Raw genomic sequence first — 7,939 nt, 5'->3', positions numbered from 1 at the left:
GGGCTTATGTGGAGAGCAAATGTTTTGAAAATGATGAGGGCAACAAATGTACAAATGTGGTTTACATAATTGATGTATGTATGGATTGTGATAAGAGTTGTATGAGCCCCTAATAAAATGTTTTTTTAAAAGAAATAAGAAAAAAGAAAGAAATACCAAAACACTATCAGACATACGAACGCCAAAAAAAAGAAAGAAAAAGTTGAGAGATATGGTGAGGGTGACCAGAGATGACCCAGAGACACAAAGGGAACACATGCTGTCGGAACAAGGAAATGGTTCTGGTCGACTTTCTCAAAGTAGGGTTTCCAGAAACCAATGTGGAAATCATATAGTGTCTGGGAATCGCAGTAAAGCACAGTGCAGCAAAATGTTCCTGTACTTAATACAGTCCTTCCAGTTACAGTCTTTATCATCCCCGCTACACAAGGAGATCCTGGTGGCCGTGAAACTTTAACATGGGGGGTTCGGTTTTGCCATTCTACCAGGCTCGAAAGAAGCCATCCCAAAGCCAGAAAGGGAGAACTACTAAGAAGAGCGAGAAGCAGAGCATGTCCTCGGGATCGTCCATCTCTACTCTGAAAACGTCCCGTTTCCAGAAGACCGAGAAAGCTGTAACACGGGACATGCACCAGTGGGAGCAGCAGCGGGAAAGAGGCAGCAGAGAGCAAGAGAACTGAGCCCCTTCCGTGGGAAGCTTGCTGGTGGAACAGGGTCCCTCTGGGCACTTCTCAGTGAAGTCAAAGAGCTTTGTAGCTCTTCCCCAAGCAGGGCAAAGAAAAACCAGACCACTTGGAGGCAAGACAGGATCCCCCAGGGCCCCACCGGAAGGACTCAACCTAAAAGCCTGACGAACCTACCTGCACCCTTGACATAGGACTGAAACATTGATGGGAGAGCAAGTAAAGGGGTGCCACCTCAAGACTGTGGAAAGTGCGGTCATTGGCCCTTGGGTGGGACTCCTGGCGTAGTGGACGTGCAACGAAAGGGGACCCAGAACCACCACATAGTTATTTTCTCCATGCTCCCCAGTGCATTAATATGATCGGTTTTACTCTGATAGGCAAGGGTCTGCACCTGTAAGAATTGATACAGGAAATCTCCCCGAGCACCAATCCCCATACTCAATGTATGCAGAGCTCCAGCAATCAAGAAGTCAAGATTGTGGTAATGAGTATATAACTCGTCTTGATGTGATTGAACTATTGGATTTTGTGATATGTGGATTAAAACTGTTTTAAAAGATATCTAGCTGCAAAGCAACAGCTCACAGATGGCAGCTGGCAGTCAGACTATGATCAGGGAAACTGTCTGATACCCCAGGAGGATGATTGACGATGTTTTTCTGTCTTTCTGCCTGCCTTTTCTTTGTTTGGTTTTGTTGTTTTTATTGCCGGTTGTTTTGGGTCATAGTACAACCGCCAAGGAAAACTAGAGTCGTGCATAACCCGTGGACAAGCAGATGGATTCTGGACCCCCACTTAGCTCTAGCCGCAGTCCAAGAACACTTAGTTCTGATAACATGGCTCTGCTCCTTAGTCGCCTTCATGAAGGGATCACTGAAGATAAGGGTGCTACAGCAAAGTGTGGCGAAGAAAGCTCATGGTGCCTGGTTACCAACTGGAATAGGGTCTGGGGTCTTACAGGCTTATATTTGAACAAGCAGCTCTTTAAGCATGTCAGCTAAGTCCACATGGAAGAAGCACACCAGCTTGTGTGATCCAAAGATGACAATAACAAAATCCAAATATGACGGAGGGTGAAGTATCAGAGGTGAAATTGCAAACACCCAATTTGGAGAAGGCTATGGAGGATGGAGGATAGGGGAGCCCAAAATCCGCCTGCAGACTATTTTGCCAGAATAAGCCTCTGGCACAGGGGTCCTCAAACCTTTTAAACAGGGGGCCAGTTCACTGTCCCTCAGACCCGTTGGAGAGCCGGATTATAGTTTTAAAAAGAACAAATTATGCACACTGCACATAGTATCTTATTTTGAAGTAAAAAACAAAACAGGCAAAAACACCCTGTGGCCTGGATAAATGTCCTGGGCCCGCGGGCCGTAGTTTGAGGACCTCTGCTGGCAGATCCTGTCTAGCCACAGGCCAGGGGCTTGGATTGCTTTACTATCAGACAGGGATTGCTGTCAACTTGATTGTGGTGGATTGACGTGGGGTATGATATGACACCTGCTCAGTTCACCTCCCTCTCACCCAACCTGAATTTGCCCTAGGCTGAAATACTTCTCACCTGTTCCAGGAAATAAATTTCTTCTCTGGTCTCTTAAATATTGACAGTGGTCTTTTTTCTTTATTATAATTTATCTGTAATTTTATCTTTTTCTTTTAAAATTTTTTCTATTGTTCCACCTTTCTTTTTTTTTAAATCATTAATTTTTCTATTGTTCCACCTTTCTTTTTTTTTAAATCATTAATTAGGGCTTATACAACTCTTATCACAATCCATACATCCACCCATTGTGTCAAGCTCATTTGTACATTTGTTGCCATGATCATTCTCAAAACATTTGCTTTCTTTCTTTCTTTTTTTTTTTTAACATTTGCTTTCTACTTGAGCCCTTGGTATCAGCTCCTCATTTTTCCCCTCCCTCCTTTCCCATCCCTCCCTCATAAACCCTTGATAATTTATCAATTATTATTCTCTTTTCATGTCTTACATTGACCAATGTCTCCCTTCACCCACTTTTCTGTTGTTCGTCCACCAGGGAGGGGGTTATATGTAGATCATTGTGATCAGTTTCCCCTTTCTCCCCGCTCCTTCCCCCTACCCTCCTGCTATCACTACTGTCATTATTGGTCCTAAGGGATTTATCTGTTCTGGATTCCCTGTATTTCCAGCTCTTATCTGTACCCATGTACATGTACATACTCTGGTCTAGCTGGATTTGTAAGGTAGGATGGGATCATGATAATGGGGGGAGGAAGCACTAAAGAACTAGAGGAAAGTTGTATGTTTCATCGGTGCTATACTGCACCCTGACTAACTCATCTCCTCCCTGAAACCCTTCTGTAAGGGGATGTCCAGTTGCCTACAGATGGGCTTTGGGTCTCCACTCCGCACTGCCCCTCATTTACAATGATATGATTTTTTGTTCTTTGATCCAATTGACACCTCGTGATCACACAGACTGGTGTGCTTCTTCCATGTGGGCTTTGTTGTTTCTCAGCTAGATGGCCGCTTGTTTGCCTTCAAGCCTTTAAGACCCCAGATGCCATTTCTTTTGATAACGGACACCATCAGCTTTCTTCACCACACTTACTTATGTGCCCATTTTATTTTCAACTGTCATGTCAGGAAAGTGAGCATCATGGGATGTCAGTTTAATAGAACAAAGCGTTCTTGCATTGAGGGAGTACTTGAGTGGAGGCACAATGTCCACCTGCTACCTTAATACTAAACCTATAAATATAGGCACATAGATCTATTTACCCTTTGTCATATATAAATATATTTACATATGTACATGTGCATACTTAGTCCTCTATAAATGCCCTTTGCCTCCTAGTTCTTTCCTCTATTTCCTTATACTTTCCTCTGGTCCCACTGTGGGGAACAGAAAGATTTCTCCCAAGTTGTCTCCCCCAAATATATGCCAAACTTAACTACTTGCTACACATGGCAAATGACTATACCCTTGGAGGTCAACGAAAGTAGGTCAGAGGTTATTCTGCCTAAGTATTATCAGTCATCTAGAGCAATCAGACTGTATAGTCTTTCCCACCCTAAGTAGGGCCCACTCTCTTCTGATAAGGATAGTAGTGGATTGTTTCCCTGAAGGAGATCCCAGGGAGGTCAAGCCCACTCAAGGATGAACAAGTCTAGGGTCATCACAAATGACCATCATGAATCTAAGGTTCATCCATCTTGTCACATCTATGCCCTTAGTCCCTCCCCTTCCTATCATGTGTACACCCCTAGCTCATCCCCTTCCTGTTAGGTTTATGCCCATTGTGTATCCCCTCCTATTGCTTGTATTGCCTAGTGCACAACCCCTTCCTGTGACGTATGTCTACCTGTAATTAGGAGGCATACACCCGCCCCCAAAGATATATAAGCCTTGGTTAGCAATAAATTTCTCTCTCTCCTGCTCTCTCCCTCTCTTTCTCCTGCCCTGTACCACCAAGAGAAGCTGAGGTGAGCTTGCTACTATGAAATGTGTCTGACTCCATTATTTCAATCTCTTCTATCTCTCATATTCTCCATGACTTTATTATAATCCTTATATATCATAATCTTACAATTGTGCTTACTGAACCCATGATTAGTTGTGGAGGGCAGGCTCCCCCCCACAAATGGCACCCATTGCGTGGCAGTAGGAAAAGAACCCTTTTGCGTTATACCCCATATAACAATTGTACAGCCCCACCGAATGTAGAGTGAATCAGAAAATTGTGTGAAGTGAGGATCTGGTATGGGAATTGGCAGATAAGTAGTGGAAATATTGAATGAGTATTTTAAAGACGACAATGGGGCAAGGTAAAAGTAAACCTGAAACTTATGTTACTACGCTCATCCACTTACTGAAAAGATAAGGCGTACAAGTAACAAAGAAAAAGATGTTTTCTAAAAGTAGTAAATAGGTGTAATGCATGGTTCCCAGGGGAAGGGGCTGTTGATCTAGTGACCTGGGAGGAAGTCATTGTTGTAAAAGAAAGTATACAGAGATGGGGAGAATGTCTCCATGGTCTCTGTGGGCTCAAGTTAAGATGGTTTTAAAACCTTTCCAGGAGAAAGAGAAAGAAGATTATCAGTCTAGTGAGGAGTCTTGTGTCTAATTCAAATCTAGAAAAACAAACTAAAATCTCTGTGAATGAGTATGCATTAGGTGATGAAACTTTAATAAAACTGAAGTAGTAGGGATTGATTTTTATCCAAGGCCTCCATTACAAGGAAACCTCATGGCCAAAGCCTATATGCCTTTGGGGGACTGCAGCCTCCAAAGGTTTAAAGGTGATAAAGCTCTAAAGGAAGCAAATTCCTAGACCCAAAGCAAGGCTATTAAACAATCTCAGGAAACTACCTTGCTTTCAAAGGTAGAGAAACCAGCAGAGTAGCGAGAAGCCTCTGAGATACCCAACGTAAATCATGTGAAAAGCAAGCAGAATAAGTATCAGGCCAATGAGAAGATTTTAAACAGAGCTGAGAAAACTAAGCCTGAGTCAGAAGGGGACATCATAGTAAAAGCATCTGCTCCCCTGCTTAAATTTAGTGTAAAAAAGACTAGAGGTTGTAAAACAATTAACCAAGCCAGTGCTGGACATAGAGAGATTAGCTCCAAAGAAATGCAAGCTAAGAGAGTTAACATAGAAGATGAAGTTCTGGAAGTGGAGTTTCAAGATATACCGGTCAAGAAGACCAGCTCAGAAAATAGAGGCAAAGAGGCAAGGAGTAGGAAGGCACCTTTGCTTTCACAGGTGAAGAAAAGTATAGCTCAGGAAGGGGATTTAGAATTTAGAATGGCTTATCCTGTTGGAGTTATTAACAGGCAGTTCGGGAATTCACAGTCCCTTCCCCTTTGAGTTGCTAAAAGATCTCAAGCAAGCAGCCAAGAATTATGGCCCAGACTCACCTTATGTCATTAGCATGATAAGGTCTTTAGCCAAGTATGAGTGCTGGCCCCCTGCTGACTGGAGAGCCTAGGCAAAAGTCATGTCTTTATTCTTCAGAGTTTTTACAATATCATATGTGGGGATTTTATGGCCCATTCACAAGCTCAGAAGAATGCTGAGGATGGGATAGATATAGGAATTCATCAATTGCTAGGGGATGAGAATTATATCATAGTGGAGTCACAGCTACAGTTTACTGAACAGGCAACAGTGTAGGTATATAAGGTTTGCCCAGGAAGAGATAATTCCATCAGGAGAGAGAAGGCCCAGTTACACAGCTATAAAACAGCAGAATTATGAATCCTATGCTTACTTTGTGTCCCGACTGGAAAACTCTATTTCCAAATGTATAAAAAATGTGCAGACAGTAAAACATTTAGTACATAAGCTAGTTTATGATTTCTCTAATGAACACTATAAAAATGCCTTCCATCCCTACAGGGAACAGGTCACACTGTTAGATTATCTCAGAATATGCAGGAATATAGAGACAGATGAATACAAGGCCAATCTCATGGTAGCCACTTTAGCAAAATACACCAGAGCTAAAAGAAAGTGCTTTAGTTTCAAAAAGATAGGTTATCTTCAAAGATAGTGTAGAGAGTGCAGACCAATCAGCCTGACTGCAAAAAGTGAGCTGTGGCCTGTGACAGAGCATGGGCCAGGACCACCAAGTTCAGGTTTAAAAGAACCTGGACTTTGCCCCCGTTGTAGGAAGGGAACTCATTGGGCTAGTCAATGTTGCTTAAGATTCAACAGTAAAGGATTGCCATTAGCAAAGGCTTCCCAGCAAGGAAATAGGGAAAGAAGCTTGATACAGACCCCGCCCAGCAGAGCTTGGAAGGTGAGGTATCCACCTGATGGAGCAATGAAAATCTTAGAGAGAAATTGCAGGTATCACTCAGTCTCACAGCAGGAGACCAGACCTGGCCAAACTTCTGAAAGCCCAGCCTCTGTTCTCATTGCAGTAAGTTTGACTAACAAAGAGAAGGCTCAGAAGCCTCTTGCAGCACCCTGTTGATACTAAAAAGCAGGAGTTCTTGCTTGAAAGAGTAATACAGTTTTTATCAGGGAGCTTTAGCCTAAATACTCAAGGAATTCAAATTGATACTGGAGTTATTCAAAGTTGTGAAGGAAAGCTAAAAGCTGTAATTAAATCAGAAATTATTAAGAGCAGTAATTGGTGTCCATTACCTAAAAGAACTATGGGATGTTTATTAGGAAAGTTTATTCTCAAGGTGTTGCTGTAATTATTCATCAGGATTATGAAAAACTTAGGACAGTAATTACATCTGATATACCATGGTTTATAAAGAAGGAAGATAACTCAAGCCAATTTTTGCTTCCTTGCATTCCTAGAGTAAAAATTTATACCCATCAGGAAAGAGTACTTGAGAAGTCTGACCACCCTATATTAAATCAAGGGGTCTTTTGGAGTGCTGTTGTGGGGAAACAACAGCGCTCCCACATGGAATTAGAAATTGAAGGGGAAATATTTTTAAATTCTGGATAGGGGTCATTTCCTTAGAGCATTCAGGAGGGCCTAAGACCCACCCACTAGCTTCCCCTAAATGCAGCATGGACAGAATGAGAGAAGTTAAGAAAGAAGATTGCAAGCGTGTGAAATCATACAGGATAAAAAGCCTGAAGGGCAATACAGCTTCATTTAACCTGTAATCTTATTGGTAGACTTAGAGAAAAAACGCCTATTTGGTAAGTTACTTCAAGAACAGTTGAACAAATTTATTAACAATTTTTCCAATCTTTCAAATCATCTTGAGTGTGGAAACAAGTTCTCACAGTCAGCTCTCTAGATCCTCTGAGAGCTAGGAGCCTACATTTACCTAACAATGAAGTCTATGCAACCAGTTTTACTGGTTCAAAATCTAGCAAGTTATCTGAGATTGCTATCAGTGCTTTAAAAGCTCCATTGTTAAAACAGAAGGGGGAGAAGAGTAATCCTATGTGACAAATTTCATTTAGTCATTTTAGCCCCCAAATTTTCCTCTTAATAAAAGCTTGTAACAAAATTAGGGCAGATGAACACGTTTTCACTTCTACAGAAAAAGCTGGTCCTGAGAAGTCCCAGGAAGACAGGAATCATGCTTGGGCTCCAGGTCCATTTATCACCTGGAGAAAGGATTATACATTTCTGTTTTTGCAGAATAAAGCTGATGGACTCCCCTTAGAAGGACGCAACCACGTTTGGAGAAAGATGGACAAGGAAGAAATGGGTAAACCACCCAATCTTAACCATGATTCTGTTTCCAGGTTGCTGACACCCCCAAAGGGAGGGGCTATTTGCTTATGTT

The sequence above is a fragment of the Tenrec ecaudatus genome, chromosome 1, assembly GCF_050624435.1.
Source record: "Tenrec ecaudatus isolate mTenEca1 chromosome 1, mTenEca1.hap1, whole genome shotgun sequence".
NCBI lineage: Eukaryota > Metazoa > Chordata > Mammalia > Afrosoricida > Tenrecidae > Tenrec > Tenrec ecaudatus.
This window is presented reverse-complemented; position numbering follows the sequence as displayed.